This window comes from Pleurodeles waltl, chromosome 7 (genome assembly GCF_031143425.1).
Source record: "Pleurodeles waltl isolate 20211129_DDA chromosome 7, aPleWal1.hap1.20221129, whole genome shotgun sequence".
Classification (NCBI taxonomy): Eukaryota; Metazoa; Chordata; class Amphibia; order Caudata; family Salamandridae; genus Pleurodeles; species Pleurodeles waltl.
Genome location: NC_090446.1, coordinates 403,701,087 through 403,717,571, shown reverse-complemented (window position 1 = coordinate 403,717,571; position 16,485 = coordinate 403,701,087). Strand labels below are relative to the sequence as shown.

Sequence of the window (16,485 nt, the reverse complement as noted above, 5' to 3'; positions counted from 1 at the left end):
TTAATTGTTTAATGGTTTAATTGTTTAGCTAATAAATAGCCAGGGGAGGTTTTCCCCAGTGTGTGGAGCAACTAACCTTTTTGGAGTGCGTCTTGTTTATTGCTGCCGTTCCATGTGGATACACCACACAGTTGTAGCTTTGTTTGAGAAGATACTAATTATTGTCATTTCTTATACATAGGAGACCCAGGAAACACAAAAATACGAGAGAATCAGTTAGTACTCTCAATAACCATGGATCCTTTGGCTTTAAAAAGGGAACAAACAATGCAACGGTTCACCACGCAGTAGGTTTCGTCCTGTTCAACCTGGGCTCATTTTGAGTGAATGCTACAACCAATTTAATTTTGATTCTGGGCGGAATCATTTTGGTAAATTTAATATATCGAAGACCAAATGGGATGACGTTTTTTACTGTTTGAGTTCAGCGTACTTTAGATATTGTAATCCTTCAGTCATCTTCCAAGTAGTTCCTGAGGCTCTGCACCGGAAGCGGAATTGGAGCGCAGTGTCCCGGGGCGCGGTGTGGGGCAGAGCCGGGTGTGCAGCTAATGAAGCTGCTACTTGGAGGCAGACAGTGCACACTAGTGCCCGTGTGCACGAGAGAGTGGTGTGGCCGCACCAGTGAGGTGCTATGGCGGCGGCATTGGTGAGTGCTTTGGGTGCCTCGGTGCTGCAGTAATCAAGGCAGCCTCAGGGTTTCCGGCGCTACCAGTGTTTATGGGACTTTTGACTACCCACACTGCCTCAGGTGCCTCGGTGCAGAAGTAGCACAGGCTTGTGGGGGTTCCTGCGCTGCTCGCTCTCAGCTAGCTGGCAGCTTTTTTATGATTGCTAATGTTTTTAAGATTGCCACCATGTTAATGACTTTGGCTGCCCTCGCTGCACCTTAAGGACCAGCAGGATTCCAGCAGAAGTTTGATCCTTGCCAGTTTTTAAATGCTTCAGCCACGTTACAGTCAAACTCACAACCAACTCAGCTACACCAATCAACCAACCGCTCCTACCGCGCACAGCCTCCTCCTTCAGCACATGGCCACACAGCACATGACAGAATGTGCCATAACGCACCATTGTATACATTTCCTAAATGTCCTATATTGAATACCCTCCAGCATGTCTTCAGATCCTTCTGCTCCTCTCAGCCCCAGCAGGACAGGCGTGGTGTGTTTTAAGGGCCACTGCAGATATTAGGTCGCTGTGCAAGCGAGTTGAGCCCCGAGTCCGTGGAGGCGGCCCAGCTAGGTCTGGGTGCGGCTTGTGGTTGCCTGCGTCCCCCCCCCCCCCTTACTACAGTTCAACATGCCATGTGTGTTCCACCTGTGGAGAATTAAAGCATCGCCTGGCCCACGCAAGTGCCAGCAGATCTGGATTGCCCCAAGAAGTACTGTTTAAAAGGAGTCATTGTCGGGGGGTACTGGGGCAAACCAAAGCAGCCATGCTCGTGCCCTCCCAGCCTTTCCTGTTTAACTAGAGAAATAACAGTAAACTTGTGCCATTGAGTTGCAAGGCTGGTGAAACGTTGGCGACAGCCCCCCCTGTTAATCTCTCCAGCAGTATATCGGCTTTATCTGCTAATCACTTAAAACCACACACCTACAAAGGGAACTCCGCTGTAATCCCTTGGTGCATAACAGGGCTTGTGCTAAAACAGTCGTCCATGATCTTATTTAACTCAATCTCCATGGGGAGCACTGAAAATGAGGTCTGGTAAGTTGCGCCACCCGCCTATTGAATAAATTGCGGAAGCGCGCTCTGCCGAAGGACTCAGACAGCCCTGGTAAAAAAAAAAAAAAAAAAACAATATCGCGAATGGCAGTCTGCTGGTGGTATCTTCCCTAAACTGCATAGCAACACATTTTGGGAAATCTAACCAACTTCAAACATTCATGTTTTTGAAAGACCCTATGGTAGTAATATACGCCACACAGGATGATAAGTGTGGCCTGCACCATTACTCCGTACAGACCTGTTCAGGGCATTGTTACTCATCCAATCAGACAGCCAATTCAGCCCGAGCAAGTGATGGAGCATCAGGTATGCCCAGTGCAGCTGTTAGAGACCCCTACCGGGCTGCCTAATCCAACAGTGCTTAAATGTAATCATGACACTACTGGTAATTCTTTTCAAGTAACAACACAGGTCCATAGACCTCATGCCGCTTCAAAGGAAGAAATAGCATATTGCTTTGGCCAAGGTCATGAAGGTAATAAGGCCACTGATCCTCTAGCTATCAAAATGGGGCAGGAGCCCAATGTGGGGGATGTTGGTAATGCTCGCTTTCAATTTCCAGTAATGCAGACCTGATTCAGGCCCTGGAGGTTAAAACAGTAGGTTTAGAGGTACTCAACCCCCAAAGTCCCAGCCCGGACTAGGGTGTCTCACTTCTCCTGGGTCACTGCAACCAAAAACGGAATCATGAAACAGGTCAGAATCAAGGGCTCACTCACCAATGGAGAATAATGTTCCTTGCATAAATTACATCACAGACGGGAACAACGTGAGAACCACCTTGCGGGAGGCTACGTCAATTCCTCTCCTGAGTTTAGGTTCAAGCATGATGATCTCTTTGGTGCTGCAAGGAAGCAAGTCCACACAAAATTCTACATTCTCTTTTATGCCTCCTACCACACTGGTGCATGAGTCCTCCACTGCATGGGGCAAACATGCTTAACTTACCCCACTTTGTTAGGAAAGTCTACTAACAACCTTGCAATCATCCATTTAAGTGTTGAATTTTCAGTCAGATAAATTAGACACAGAGATCAATATAATGACTTAATGGCTATGCACATTTCCAGCTTTAATAAAAAATTAGAAGCATTAACATCTTTAATTGCTAGTGTACAAGCTGCATATCCTCCATCGCCAACAAAATGCGCATGCGGTCCAATAATTATTAAATTGTCTTTTCTTCTTGAACTTTTGTTGAATATTCTAGCATCAACAGGAACTGCCATTAAAAATGAATCCATTCTCAACAACCTTAACCTTTTGGGTGTGGGCGTCGGCCACTGGCCGATGCCCTCACTACCTCCCTGGTGCAGGTCACGACCAGTGGTCGACACCAGGGAGGGGGTTGAAAAATCCTCTGGTGCGTTGCACTGGAGGATTTTTTATTTTATTTAACCCCCATTTGGGAGACATATATATATTCGCCACCAATTTTCCGTTGCAGGTTGTGTCTTCAAAGCAATGCACATACTTCAACTGACGCGTTTCAACTGTAGCTTTTAGGCAGCAATAAAAAAGTCAAGTAACTCGTGTGATTAGGTTTCTGCTGCATAAGAATCTGACTTTTGTCTAGTGGCAGTTTTCATGCAAGAAAGTAGCACAGAGGGTTTATATGCCTACTTCAAAGATCACATCTGTATTTTATGTAAATAGCTGAATGGATTAGTAAAGCCAGCCATTACCTGCGCAATAATACAAATGAAATGTACGTTCAAGGGGGGCTTTGGAGAGATGAAGGGCACTTTTGCTGGGTGGAAGTGAGGGAATCCAACGACGAGGTCATGGTAGTGGGAGCACCAATATTGATTGTTGGACTGGGCACCAGAGGCGCTAAAGACTGTGATGTTTGATAAGTGAAAAGGTGAAATAATAGTGTGTCTTTTTTGTTTTTTTGAGTGTCTTGAGAGAACGTGCTGATTGAGGGAAGAAGCGAAGGTAAGGTGAATGACCTTTACTGTTGCATGCATCACACACACACACCCACCAGCAATTTTGTGACTGTCTACGTAGGCTAGTGTTTAAGAGCGAGATTTTTTGCCAGTAGCAGAGATGGTTGACTGCTGCTAAAGGCCTAACTTGGGTTATAGAGGACAGCTCTGACTTAGGATCAGAGACTGAGACAGCAGATACTGAGATAGCATCTGAGGGATAGGACAATGGTGCAGACTCTGGGAGTGATTTTTCCGACAACTCCTCTTCCAGTGATTCTGAGGGAGGTTATGAGGACAGTCCTGGTGTCCCTTCGCAGGCACAGTCTGTGCAGCAGGACAATAGCGGGTTAGCCCAACTCAAAGAGCAGATGCATGTGGCAGCAAGCACAGAGAGAGTGCTCTCTTGGGAGCTCCCCAATTTAGTTCAGCCCCAGATTCCACTGCCCAAATCGTATTGTGGAGACATCAGACTTATCTATCACAAAACAACCTGGTTTTGTAAGGCAGGCACCTCCGTTTTTGGTCCCGGGCTTGGCGGCCATATAGGGAAACCTACCAAACCCAGACATTTCTGGAAACCCGGGGGAGTCCACTGAGGTGTGACTTCTGTGGATTCCCCAAAGTTTTCTTACCCAGGATACCCTGTAAATGTGAAATGTTGAATAAAAACTCTTTTTTTTCTTGCATTTCTGTCACACACACTACAGAAATATGCTGGGATCCACACAGTCCCTACCACCCAATGTTTCCCCACCTGTCCTGATAAAAACGCTACCCCAGTTGAGTGCCTGTACCTATTGCCGTGTCAAAAATGGATCACCCCAGGATCAACAGTTGCCCTCATGTAAGGGCTAACATTGACTGTTGTGTGATCCATTCCTGACACGGGCACTAGGCCTACCCATACAAGTGAGGTACAATTTTCTATTGGGAGACTTGGGGGAATGCTGGGTGGAAGAAATCTGTGGCTCCTCTCAGATTCCAGAACTTTCTATCACCGAAATGCAAGGAAAATGTGTTTTTTTTGCCAAATGTTGAGGTTTTCAAAGGATTCTGGGTAACAACCTAGTTAGAGCGCCACAAGTTACCCCATTCTGAATTCCCCTAGAAGTCTAGTTTAAAAAAATGTATACGCTTGCTAGGTTTCCCTAGGTGCCGGCCGAGCTAGATGCCAAAGACCACAGCTAGACACTTTGGCAAAAAACGTTAGTTTTCTTTGGGAAAGTGTGATGTGTCCATGTTGTGTTTTGAGGCATTTCCTGTTGCGCGCACTAGGCCTACCCACACAAGTGAGGTACAATTTTTATCGGGATACTTGGGGGAATGCTGGGTGAAAGGAGGTTTGTGGCTCCTCTCAGATTCCAGAACTTTGCAGTACTGAAATCTGAGGGAAAAGTGTTTTTTTGCCATATTTTGAGGTTTGCAAAGGATTCTGAATAACTGAACCTGGTGAGAGCCCCACAAGTCATCCTATTCTGAATTTCCCTAAGTGTCTAGTTTCCAAAAATATATAGGTTTGCTAGGTTTCCTTAGGTGCCAGCTGAGCTAGAGGCCAAAATCCATAGCTAGGCACTTTGCAAAAAACAGGTCCGTTTTCTTTGGGAAAATGTGATGTGTCCACGTTGTGTTTTGGGCCACTACCTGTCGCAGGCACTAAGCCTACCCACACAAGAGAGGTACCATTTTTATCTGGAGACTTGGGGGAATGCTGGGTGGAAGGAGGTTTGTGGCTCCTCCCAGATTCCAGAACTTTGCAGCACCGAAATATGAGGGAAAAGTGTTTTGTTTGCCAAATTGTGAGGTTTGCAAAGGATTCTGGGTAACAGAACGTGGTGAGAGCCCCATAAGTCACCCAATCCTGGATTTCCCTAGGTGTCTAGTTTTCAAAAATGCAAAGGTTTGGTAGGATTCCTTAGTTCACTGCTGAACTAGAGGCCAAAATCCACAGCTAGGCACTTTCCAAAAAACACGTCAGATTTCAATGTAAAAATGTGATGTGTCCATGTTGCTTTCCTCTCGCGGGGAGTTGGCCTACCCACACATGTGAGGTACCATTTTTATCGGGGAGACTTGGGGGAACACAGACTAGAAGAACAAGTGTTATTGCCCCTTGGCTTTCTCTACATTTTTCCATTCCACATGTAAGACTGTGTAAAAAAGAAAGCTATTTGAGAAATGCCCTGTAATTCACATGCTAGTATGGAGACCCCAGCACTCAGAGATGTGCAAATAACCACAGCTTCTCAACACCTTATCTTATGCCCATTTTGGAAATACAAAGGTTTCCTTGATACCTATTTTTCACTCTTTATATTTCACCAAATTAATTGCTGAATACCCGGTATACAATAAAAACCCATCGCAAGGTGCATGTCATTTATTGGCCCTGGGTACCTAGGGTTTTTGATGAACCTACAAGCCCTCTATATCCCTGCCACCAGAAGAGTCCAGCAGATGTAACCATATATTGATTTAAAAAATCTACCCTAGTTGGAAAAAGTTATAGAAGAATACTTGGACAGAAATGGCTCTTTTTTCACCTCAATTTCAATATTCTTTTATTTTAGCTGTAACTTTCTGCAGGAAAACCTTGACGGATCCACACAACTGACACCTTGCTGAATTTAGAATTTTGTCTACTTTTCCGAAATTGTTAGCTGTCCAGGATCCAGCACTGGTTTTGCACCCATTTCTGTCACTAACTGAAAGGAGGCTGAAAGCACAAAAAATAGTAAAAAACAGGGTATATCCCAGTAAAATGCCAAAATTGAGTTGAAAAATGTGGTTTTCTGATTAAAGTCTGCCTGTTCCTGAAAACTGGGAAGATGGTGCTTTTTGCACCACAAACCCTTTGTTGATGCCATTTTCAGGAGAAAACCACATGCTTTCTTCTGCAGCCCTTTTTTCCAATTATTCTGAAAAAAAACAAAATTTAACTGTATTTTGGCCACTGTCTTGGTCTCCTCCAGGGGAAACCACAAACTCTAGGAACCTTTAGAATCCCTAGGATGTTGAAAAAAAAGGACGCAAATTTGGCGTGGATAGCTTATGTGGACAAAAAGTAATGAAGGCCTAAGCGTAAACTTCCCCAAATAGCCATAAAAGGGCTCAGCATGGGGAGGTGGGCTCAGCAGCAGCTAAGGGTTTAACAGCAGTGCTCAAGACATACAGCAATCACCCTTAACTCCACTGGAATCACAAGATGAGGTATTAAACACCACCAACCAAGTAAAAACCAGATGGGACCATTCTTGAGCTATCACCCCAAGCGAGTGCCCCGACTATGATTAATAAGTGCTCATTTCTTTCTAAACTCACCAAGAGGCAACATAAACGCATCAGGGTAGTAAGACATAATTACGTGCAGCCTAAGGAGACTGCCCCCAAATACAATTATCCAATATTTACCAAGTCCAGCATAGCGGATACGGGAAGAATAGTGACTAATGTGTCCAACAGCCTATTGGAAGTTACTGAAATGTCGACCACCACTTCAACTGTGGATTTAGCAATAGTGCCACAACAAATTGAATGTGTCAAGGCACAACCTCAAAGTCAGGAGGTCGCTCATGGAGTAAGTAACGGGCCTCCTCCGCTGACCCACTCTAAGTGGCAGATCACCTTGTACGTGACACACGGGTTAAGACCAATGTACCCACGATAAAGGACTGTAAACACATGACCATGGGAGACCCACTCAGATAGCCAGGGTGGGAATCCCAGAATCTGTCCATCAATTCAGAATAGTGGTTTAACTCCTGACTCAGTCCAGCAGTGGGCCAACAGAGGTAGCACCCTCACAGAGCATTAACTCACCTCATGCAGAACACACTAAATCGAAGGCAGACTTATCTCATCATAATCCGCTCTCTTTTAGTATCCCAGCAGTCAAGGGTGTACCATCTTTTTAGCACAACAAGGGTAGTTCCAAGTTCTTTAACTTCAGCCCCTTCCATTAGGAAATCAGAGCCCCCAACAATTACAGCAATAGAAAATTCTGCACGATCACAACCAGGGGCATTTCATCCCCTAGAAGTGGGCAGACAAGGAAAGATGCGTACAGGACAAACTTCACAACCTCCACTCCTGCATCCCGCATTGTGTAGAAAAGACGGTAGCCTGCCCAAACTACTATTTCAACCAGAATATTTCTCTCAAGGTGACTATGATATCCTCAATAGAGGCAACTTATTTAGATTACTTGGAGAGCTCAAAGCCTTAACCTCAGAAGAACTAATAGCCGTGGAATTCCTGCCAACCAATTACAGCCATTGATCAGAATCCACCTTCAGTACCTGGAAAACAAATGAAATAATGGATTTAATCCTCTCCTTTATCACAGTTTTTAAAAGCTGGGAGATCACACTAAACAAATCTCAAAGACCCAGATATCCATGTCCTTTGTCGCAACAAAGCTTCCCATCCCCCTCACTTGTCAGACTGGCTAACTCGGTGCGTAGGGGTGTAAAAGGCAAAATCTGCGGTGACCAAGAAGACCAAAATTCCAACACCCTTTGCCCAAGCATAGCTGAGCCTCGATGCTCCACACTCTAAATGCTCCACACTCTGCATGAGTAATAAGTACAACTACATTATCCTTTGAACAGGAGGTTCTCTGATTTATATTCTGGAATATTTCTGGAGCAAAGATGCTGCTAAAGAATGGCTCTGCTCCCAAGACCTCAGCAAATGTAGATTGAGTAGCTCTCCTAGAACGTTGGTCATTGTTTGACCTTCCTATGGAAGGTGACATATCTTACCAATCCAAGACCATCAAGCGCATGCAGTATGGTAGACCTAGTGGGGGCCTATCAGTCTAGGTATCACTGCACCTGGACATCATCATGGAAGAACTACTGTGCGTGAACCCCAGTCTCCAAATCATTAAAATCAGTCACTGGTCACAGGAAGACAGGCCACCCATCTTACTGTTTGATATTTACATACACCCTAACGTTTCCAGGAAGAAGGCCACAATAGACAAATTACTAGCTTCCATCACCAGCTACAGGCAACTTCCGCCTGCACGGGATATAATAATGACTGTCAACTTTAATTCCTTTCTCATATGTTCAATAGAGGATGATGAAATACTTAACATTAACAAAATTATTTTGGAATGTCTCGCCCCAGCTTCGCCTGAAAGGTAAGCGACAGGACCAATATGGAGAGCAGCTAATCCCCTCATTGGAATTTCTAATAATGAGGATTCTGAGTGGCAGATGTTTGGAGGATACCACCCCTAAGTTATGCGTATCTTGGCTCTAAGTTGTGATCAGATTCAACTATACAGTTCTCACACTGCCTCTGAGTCCCCTGGTAAAGCAATTCACAATTAAGTTCAGTACATCTAGTAAGCATTCATTTCAGCTCCTGGAAAAACACCACCCACCCATATGCGGGCCCCTGAAGAAGCCGGTGCCATGAAAACTGCAAACTTTAAGCGGCTGCGATGGTCAATGTAAGCAATTGCTGACTTTGCATTAGTGGCCAAAGAGATAACGATCAACAGCTTAAAAATAGAAGATCATCCAACAGATGCTTTGGTCCATTTTGGAAAGAAATGTTCTAAGTACCATCAAACACCGACTCCATGTCAGCGCACGGGCAAGTTACCCTTGGCCACAGGGTTCACTTGCCTCTCGAAACTGTGCACAGTGCTCATAAAAGAGCAAAGGAAACTTGCGGGGTCCTTGAAGGACCAACCAGAAAATGTTTTGCTATGGGAGCAATTGAAGGCCATAAAGAAAGCTTACAAGAAGCAGTTGTGGATATAAAAAAATGCCGCAAGAGATAATATTTAGACAAAAATGAAGGTCAGTGTCAGGCAGAGTACCACTAGGCAATTTTGGGAAATCATAAACAATCTTAATCTCAGAGGCAGAAGTATAAATAATTCAAACATGTCAGAGATTATGTGGGCGAATCATCTTACTGTAACTCTTTCATCAAAGCCTCAGAATAGAACTATTTTCATCTCAACAACCAATTGCCAATGAAGAGGGCTGGAATCTACCTGGCCTCAGTAGAAAATTATCTCACACACAAACCGTCTTTAATCCACAAAGCTCTTCACAAGGGCTGCCGTGACGTTGCTCCAGGGCCAAATGGCCTACCACAGGCCACCTTCAAAGAGGATGCAGAATTTTGGTTGGGGGTGCCAGCTTCACTATACCAGGATATCCAGTTAAACAGTGCCTTTCTTGAAAGCTGGCGAGGTTCAATCATAAATCCACTATACAAGGGAGGGGACAAGGGAAATCCAGCCACCTACAGGCGTATACCCCTCCATGATTCTGAGGCCAAATATGTTTTGCTGCTTCTAGCAGATTTAACAGATTTGTCCAACAAAAACAACATCATCCCTCCAAACCAAACTGGATTTAGAAAAGGAGTGGGCAGAGCAACAAATATTTCAGTTACTGCATCTTGGCGGACACTGCATATGGCGGAAGAAGAACCTACACCTTGGCTTCATCAATTTCAAAGCTGCTTTTGACTGCATCAGTAGAGAACTGCTTTGGGGCAGACTGAAGCCCTGAGGCCTACTGGACTCACTACTGAAAGTGATAACCTTGCTGTACACAGACACGTGGGTGCAAATAAAATTTGGAGATAGCACAAGGCTGTCCTGAAAAATTCCAATATATCAAGTTTTAAAACAGGGCTGTTTGTTAGTCCCACAACTATTTAACCTTTTTACAGCAGACCTCACACCGTGTCTAGGCCCTCTCCACCTCACCCACTTATATGCTGACAACGTTGTGCTATTTAGCCAAACCAAGGTAGGCCTGTAAAAATTGCTGAATGCACTTGCCAGCTAATCATTTGGAGATCAATATGACCAAGACAACAACAATGTTAGTAGGCACTTGATCAAGACATGATTTCGAACTGTATTTAAATGATACCCAGCTGGAATCAGTATTACATTATAAATACTTGGTCATATATTTTGATAATCAAGGAACTTTTGTGCAGCAGAAACAACCCTTCAGAAAGAAGGGCTAAGCTCTGAAACATGTTTTCACCACTCAGGCAAGGAAATTAGACGGGCCTTCTTACCATCCGCTTTTAGCAGTCATTGCCTCAAAACTACTGTCAACTCTCACTTTTGCCAGAATGGCAATGCGAGGCCTGGATGCCTCAACACTAAACAAAATCCAAATTAATACATTCAGGTGAGTTTTTAATCTATCTCGATATACATCTCAAGCCCAACTTGGGCTAGACTTTGATTAATGTAGCAAGACCTGGCCAGAAGAGCTGCATCAATTAAGACTTGGTATAAGATCAGTTGTGCCCAAGATATCTTGAATAGCGCCCTCTGGATAGCCCTCCAATACGACCGACAGTTGGCATACAATACTTATCTGTACACTTCCAGTAATCAACTGAGCCTGAAAGAACTGTGGGACACAGGTGCGGCAAACGGTTACTTTAAAAAGGGAACCAATAGGGCTACAAGATGAATGTCCTTTTTTGAAGATAAAATTAAATTTAGTGCACGCTTGCATGCATGGTTGGTCATAAAGCATTACCCACACTGGCTCCAACTGCGTACCTTTCAGTTGCGTTCTCATTGCGCATGAAACATAGTTTAATGGCTCTGTGTCTGGGCAATATATCAACCTTGGCGGATATACTGGCTTGGAAGCGCCGGGGCTCAATGCTGTGCAGGCACTGCAATGAACAGGAGCAAACATATCGTTTGCATTTGTCCTCAGTTGCAGAACCTCAGGCAGCAATTCCTGAAGAGAAGCTTCAGTGACAGAACCATTCCGTCATCCAGGGAAGCCCTAGGAGTGTGTTTCAAACCAGGTGACTTCCATCTAAATTGTAAATTTCTCAAATTCTTGGTGTTAGAGCTGTATTGATCTTCTAGTGCTCCTCAATCTTCAACTCGGGCAGTAACTCCTGAAGAGAAGCAGCAATGACAGAGCTAGGTTATTTTGCTAGAAAGCCCTAGCAGCATGTTTAACTCAGATGACCAGCAGCTAAATTATAAAGTTCCTACACTTCTGGTATTAGCTCTGGTTGGAACCTCCAGTGGGGAGCAGGTGGTGCACATTTTCTAATAATTTTAGATTAATGGAACATCAACATTACTTATTTTAACCCATTTTGTGGGCAAGGTGAATTCCTAATTAGAAGGTAGGGTTGAGTTACAATGTTAAGCACATTAATTATTTTTGAAAAGCTGGTAAATGATTTATAATTGCTCACCTTGATTGGCAGTTCATGTCTGATAGATTTGCGCCGCTCAAAATGAGCCCCACACAGCAGTGGCTAAGAGCCTTACGGTCAGACAGCCATTACTATGCACTTTACCAGAATGTTTGCACATGCTTGATTATGAATTATTATAAGTGGTAGTTGTTACGAGATTATGTTTTTAATTTGTTTCATGATTCTAAAGATGTTAATTAATCAGACAAAGCAGCAGCATTAGACGGGCAAAAGGCTAAAGGCCCGACAATAAGTTTGAAGAATTATTTGATCATCCTTGAACTTGAATAATTTTATAAGTGTACCTGATTATGAGATCATTGTATTAACTTGTTTATTATGATTGTAATGATTTTATGTAATTTATTTAACCGGCTACATAGTATACCCATACCACTCTCCTGCTGAATTGGCTTGGTTCATTTGCAACACTTGTTTTTGTGTGACACTTGGATTTTTCCCAATACCTATAACTTCAATGATGTAACATAGCTGACCACAAGACATCCTGTGAAAGCAACTCTGTTTGATCCAGTTTACCTTTCACTAAATACCTGCCCAAAATGGTGTACTATTACTAAAGCCTCCTGAGTATCTGCATATTATGAGATTTCAGTCCTCTTTCTACAGTCTGCCCTCTAATCTCTGTTGATATTGGATTAATCAATATGCACAACAACAAGACACCTTTATACACGAATGATACATTTTCATAGACACACGAAGTCACATCACCCCTGTTGGAGTCACCTGTCGTAATCTCTCGGTCAACCCCAGCACTTAGGTATGTGATCAAGCAGGCTCTGCTGTCCAGGTCTGAATGTTAATGACTGACCGATCACAAGTGGGGTCACACTTAGCCGATAGCCAAACACACAAGTTTAGATCAGATCCCACAGATAGGCAGCAACACTACAATGGTCCCCGGAGATTGGCCGCAATAATGTACAAATGGTCAGAGGGACGCATGCATTCCCAGAACACCATAAAGTTAGTTAGATACCACATGCAGTTAGGTACACTTAGCAAATCGACACAACACGCACAGCACATGCAGTGACCACACACCTCTCAGGCCGGACTTCTGGACACGGACTCGCTGGCCCACAGTGTCCATGCCAGGTCGAGGCCCACCTGCATTCGCTATCTAGAAATTGTATCTGTGTCTCCTTTTCAACAGTTCACATATTTCACCAGGTTAAGAATGCTTTATGGGTTTATTGTTCCCAGAGAAATGTATGAAAATGTGTGTCATTTCAATGTACTATGAGTTACAGTGCTCAGACCATGGTGCTGTGACCGCTTTCCCGGCCGTAATGTTTAATTAAACAAACTGTTTCTTTGTTTTGCCTGAAGCCTAATGTCTCTTGTTTTTTAAGGTAAATCCTCATTCGAGCAACATCTCAATTTGTATAGTCTGGTCCAGTGGCTTGACTGCCGTTTTCAGACAGCTATGGCAATATCATGCATGGATGCACTTGTCCCTCCATCATTTGGGGATCGAAAATCCATGCTGTTTACCCCTGCTGTGCCTGTCAGATATTCTTGGACGTTTCACTAGTAATAACGTGGGTGGTGTATTTGTAAATTCTGCAGCAGTTGCATCAGATGGACCCACAGTACCAACACTTTTCTCTGCACTAAGTGTACTGAACGTTGCCTGGATCTATGACTATACAGTTTATAGCATATTGAAAATCATCTCAGATTACTTAAGGGTGCTACACTGGGTATACATTTCACATGCTCTGGTGGCAATATTTACCCATCTCTAATTATAAGTGAATTTGGTTTGGTTTGGTTTTGGAAACACTGTGAAATGGACATCTTGAATTTTAGCGGGCAAACCATCTATTAATAATGCTTCACTGTATTAACGTTGGGGCTAATATCACTCCATAATGCTTGTAGAATTCTACACTAAGGCTGCCTGGGAACTTTGCTAGATCATAATGACTCCATAGCTCTCATCAATTCCCACCTTCTGAAGTCTAGTTCTTTTTAAATACGGTGCAACCTCATCTACACACATGTGAATCATCTGTGCATATAGTTTTTAATAGAGCTATGCAGAGGTGTTGCATATTGCCCTACTCTTTTTAAGCACCTCCCCATTCTCTTTTCAGTTCTTATCGAGTGCAACGATACCAGATCTCTGCATGGTCTATCCAGTAATGCATATTTTTCAGCCATAGCATTCTGTGACAAAAAAAATAATTTTCACTCATAGTCTTTGTGGCGAGATGTAAACTCCCTAATTGGACTATTTTTCAGATCATTTACATTTTCCAATTTAGTTCACATAGCTACAGGTTAGGAAGATACCCTTTCGGGACAGCTTTCACAAGATACTCTTTTAATGAAAGACAACCCCCCTTATATATGCTTGGAGTGCCTCTCAAATTAGAGTTCATCATAACTCGGGAACGATAATGGTCTCAATGTTCAAGGTAAAAGGACTACTGAACATGTCATGTAGTTTGATGATCTCAGTAGGAGAATGCCTTATATAATGCCTCATATAAACAAATTATTTCTGTAGTCTGAAATGCTCTAAGACTGTATTCTAAGGAATGGGCTATGTACCTGCACATAAAGGGGGTCATTCTGACCCTGGCGGTCCAAGACCGCCAGGGCCACGGATGACTGAAGTACCGCCAACAGGCTGGCGGTGCTTCAGAGCCCATTCCGACCGCGGCTGTAAAGCCGCGTTCGGAAAACCGGGTCCGGCGGTTTCCCGACCCCCTTCCCGCCAGCCTGTTTCTGGCAGTTTTTACCACCAAGAACAGGCTGGCGGGAACGGGTGTCCTGGGGCCCCCTAACAGGGCCCCATTATGCTTTTCACTGTCTGCCTAGCAGACAGTGAAAAGCGCGACGGGTGCAACTGCACCTGTCGCACAACTGCAACACCGCCGGCTCCATTCGGAGCCGGCTTCAGTGTTGCAGGCCTCTTTCCCGCTGGGCGGGTGGGCGCTATATTGGCTAGCGCCTGCCGGCCCAGCGGGAAAGTCAGAATGGCCCCAGCGGTCTTTCGACCGTGGAGCGGCCATATGGCGGTTCCCGCCAGGCGGGCGGCGACCGCCGGGGTCGGAATGGCCCCCAAAGTGTCTGAAGTAATAAAATGTTGACAGGCTATGTCATTGCTGCAAATTTGTATGTCCCCTTATGTCATAGCAAGTTCAGTTACAGTGTTGAGAGACAACAGATGACTACAGATGACAACCCTTGGTATTCCTAGCTATAACAGTGTATCTAGAAAAGCAGGACTCTATTAAAAAAAAAAAAGATATGGTTCTGCTATTTATATATTTAAAATGTCTACTCATACAAAGTTACCGATAGTTTATATGCAGCACAATGTGTACATGTAGCTGGTATTTAGTAAGCTTCAATGACTATATTGTGGGGATCTTCATACCCCAGGCCATTTTAAAGTACAAACTATACATTTTGACAGGCTCATGGAAGGTTCATAGTCAGGATCAGTGCAGCATTTACTCAGATCATACATCCTCAACAAACAGTTACTATCTACCACAGTGCAAAGTAGGTAAAATGTGTCTAAATAGAAAACAAGCACATTGTATAGCTAAATATGGCGTGCAAGACCTTAACTATACGTACTTTAAGCGAATCCAAGTAGAAGGTGGTGAACATGTACATGAGCAGTTTGTGGACAGGTGTTCTTTCCTAGCTTCACAACACGCTTTGATGATTTAATTGTATGATGGATGGACAATGGGGCGCATGACCCATACTTCATTTGTACTGAACATACATATTCTTTAATAATCCTTCATGCACTGTATCAGCACATGTAGTCTTTTCTCACAGTCCATAATTGTTGTCAGTGAGGTGCTAGTGCAAGACAACACTAACAGCTCACAAATGGATTTATGAATAAAAAAATCTTTGAATTTGTATAGTTGCAACTTATTTCTAAACTTGAATTTACTTTTTTTTTCACAGTGCTCTGCTTTTTAAAGAAGGTACACATTTGGAGGAGGAGTCTCCTGTGAGCCTTGGACTTCGTGAAGCCATAAGTTCCTATTTATTCATGACCGAAGGCCAAAACTGAATGACTTACCGAAATTGCAAACAGATGGAAAGCATGTTAAAAGACTTCTGTATAAAGAAACAATTCGCAAGACATTGATTTGTTCTGTAAAAAAAAGGACAAAAATGGACATTGTAAAAAAGTATGTAGCAGGCCCAGTGGCTACCTTGAAATAAGCACTGCATTTCCAGTTTAAAGGGATACATATCTTGTGGGTGTCGTGCAGTGTAGTTTTTGGGTGTCCAGTGTACTACTTGTGAAATGTTAATACATGTCTTGAGTTACACTGCACACTGAGTGAACAGATTGGAGCAGTCCCAAAGCACAATGAGTGAAGAGGATTTCAGTTATTGGACAAAGACCGCATTATTTGCTTGACATGACGTTTAGATCTGGGGTGTGAAAAAACTGCAGTTCGCCTCAGTTTCAGAACATATCACATAGTCCAAAATAAGTGGGTCCCTCTATTCCATATTCTAAAAAAATTGCAGGTTCTCATACTAGGCGTGACACAGATGCACGTTCCATACATCT

General features: G+C 43.6%; 1 long non-coding RNA gene across 1 annotated transcript; it reads left to right on the top strand.

Annotated features, from left to right (window-relative positions):
- Positions 1-521: 521 nt before the first annotated feature.
- Positions 522-16,163, top strand: LOC138304115 (uncharacterized). Its single transcript, XR_011205499.1, has 2 exons — positions 522-649; positions 15,864-16,163. It is a non-coding gene; the product is annotated as an uncharacterized lncRNA (long non-coding RNA).
- Positions 16,164-16,485: the final 322 nt, after the last annotated feature.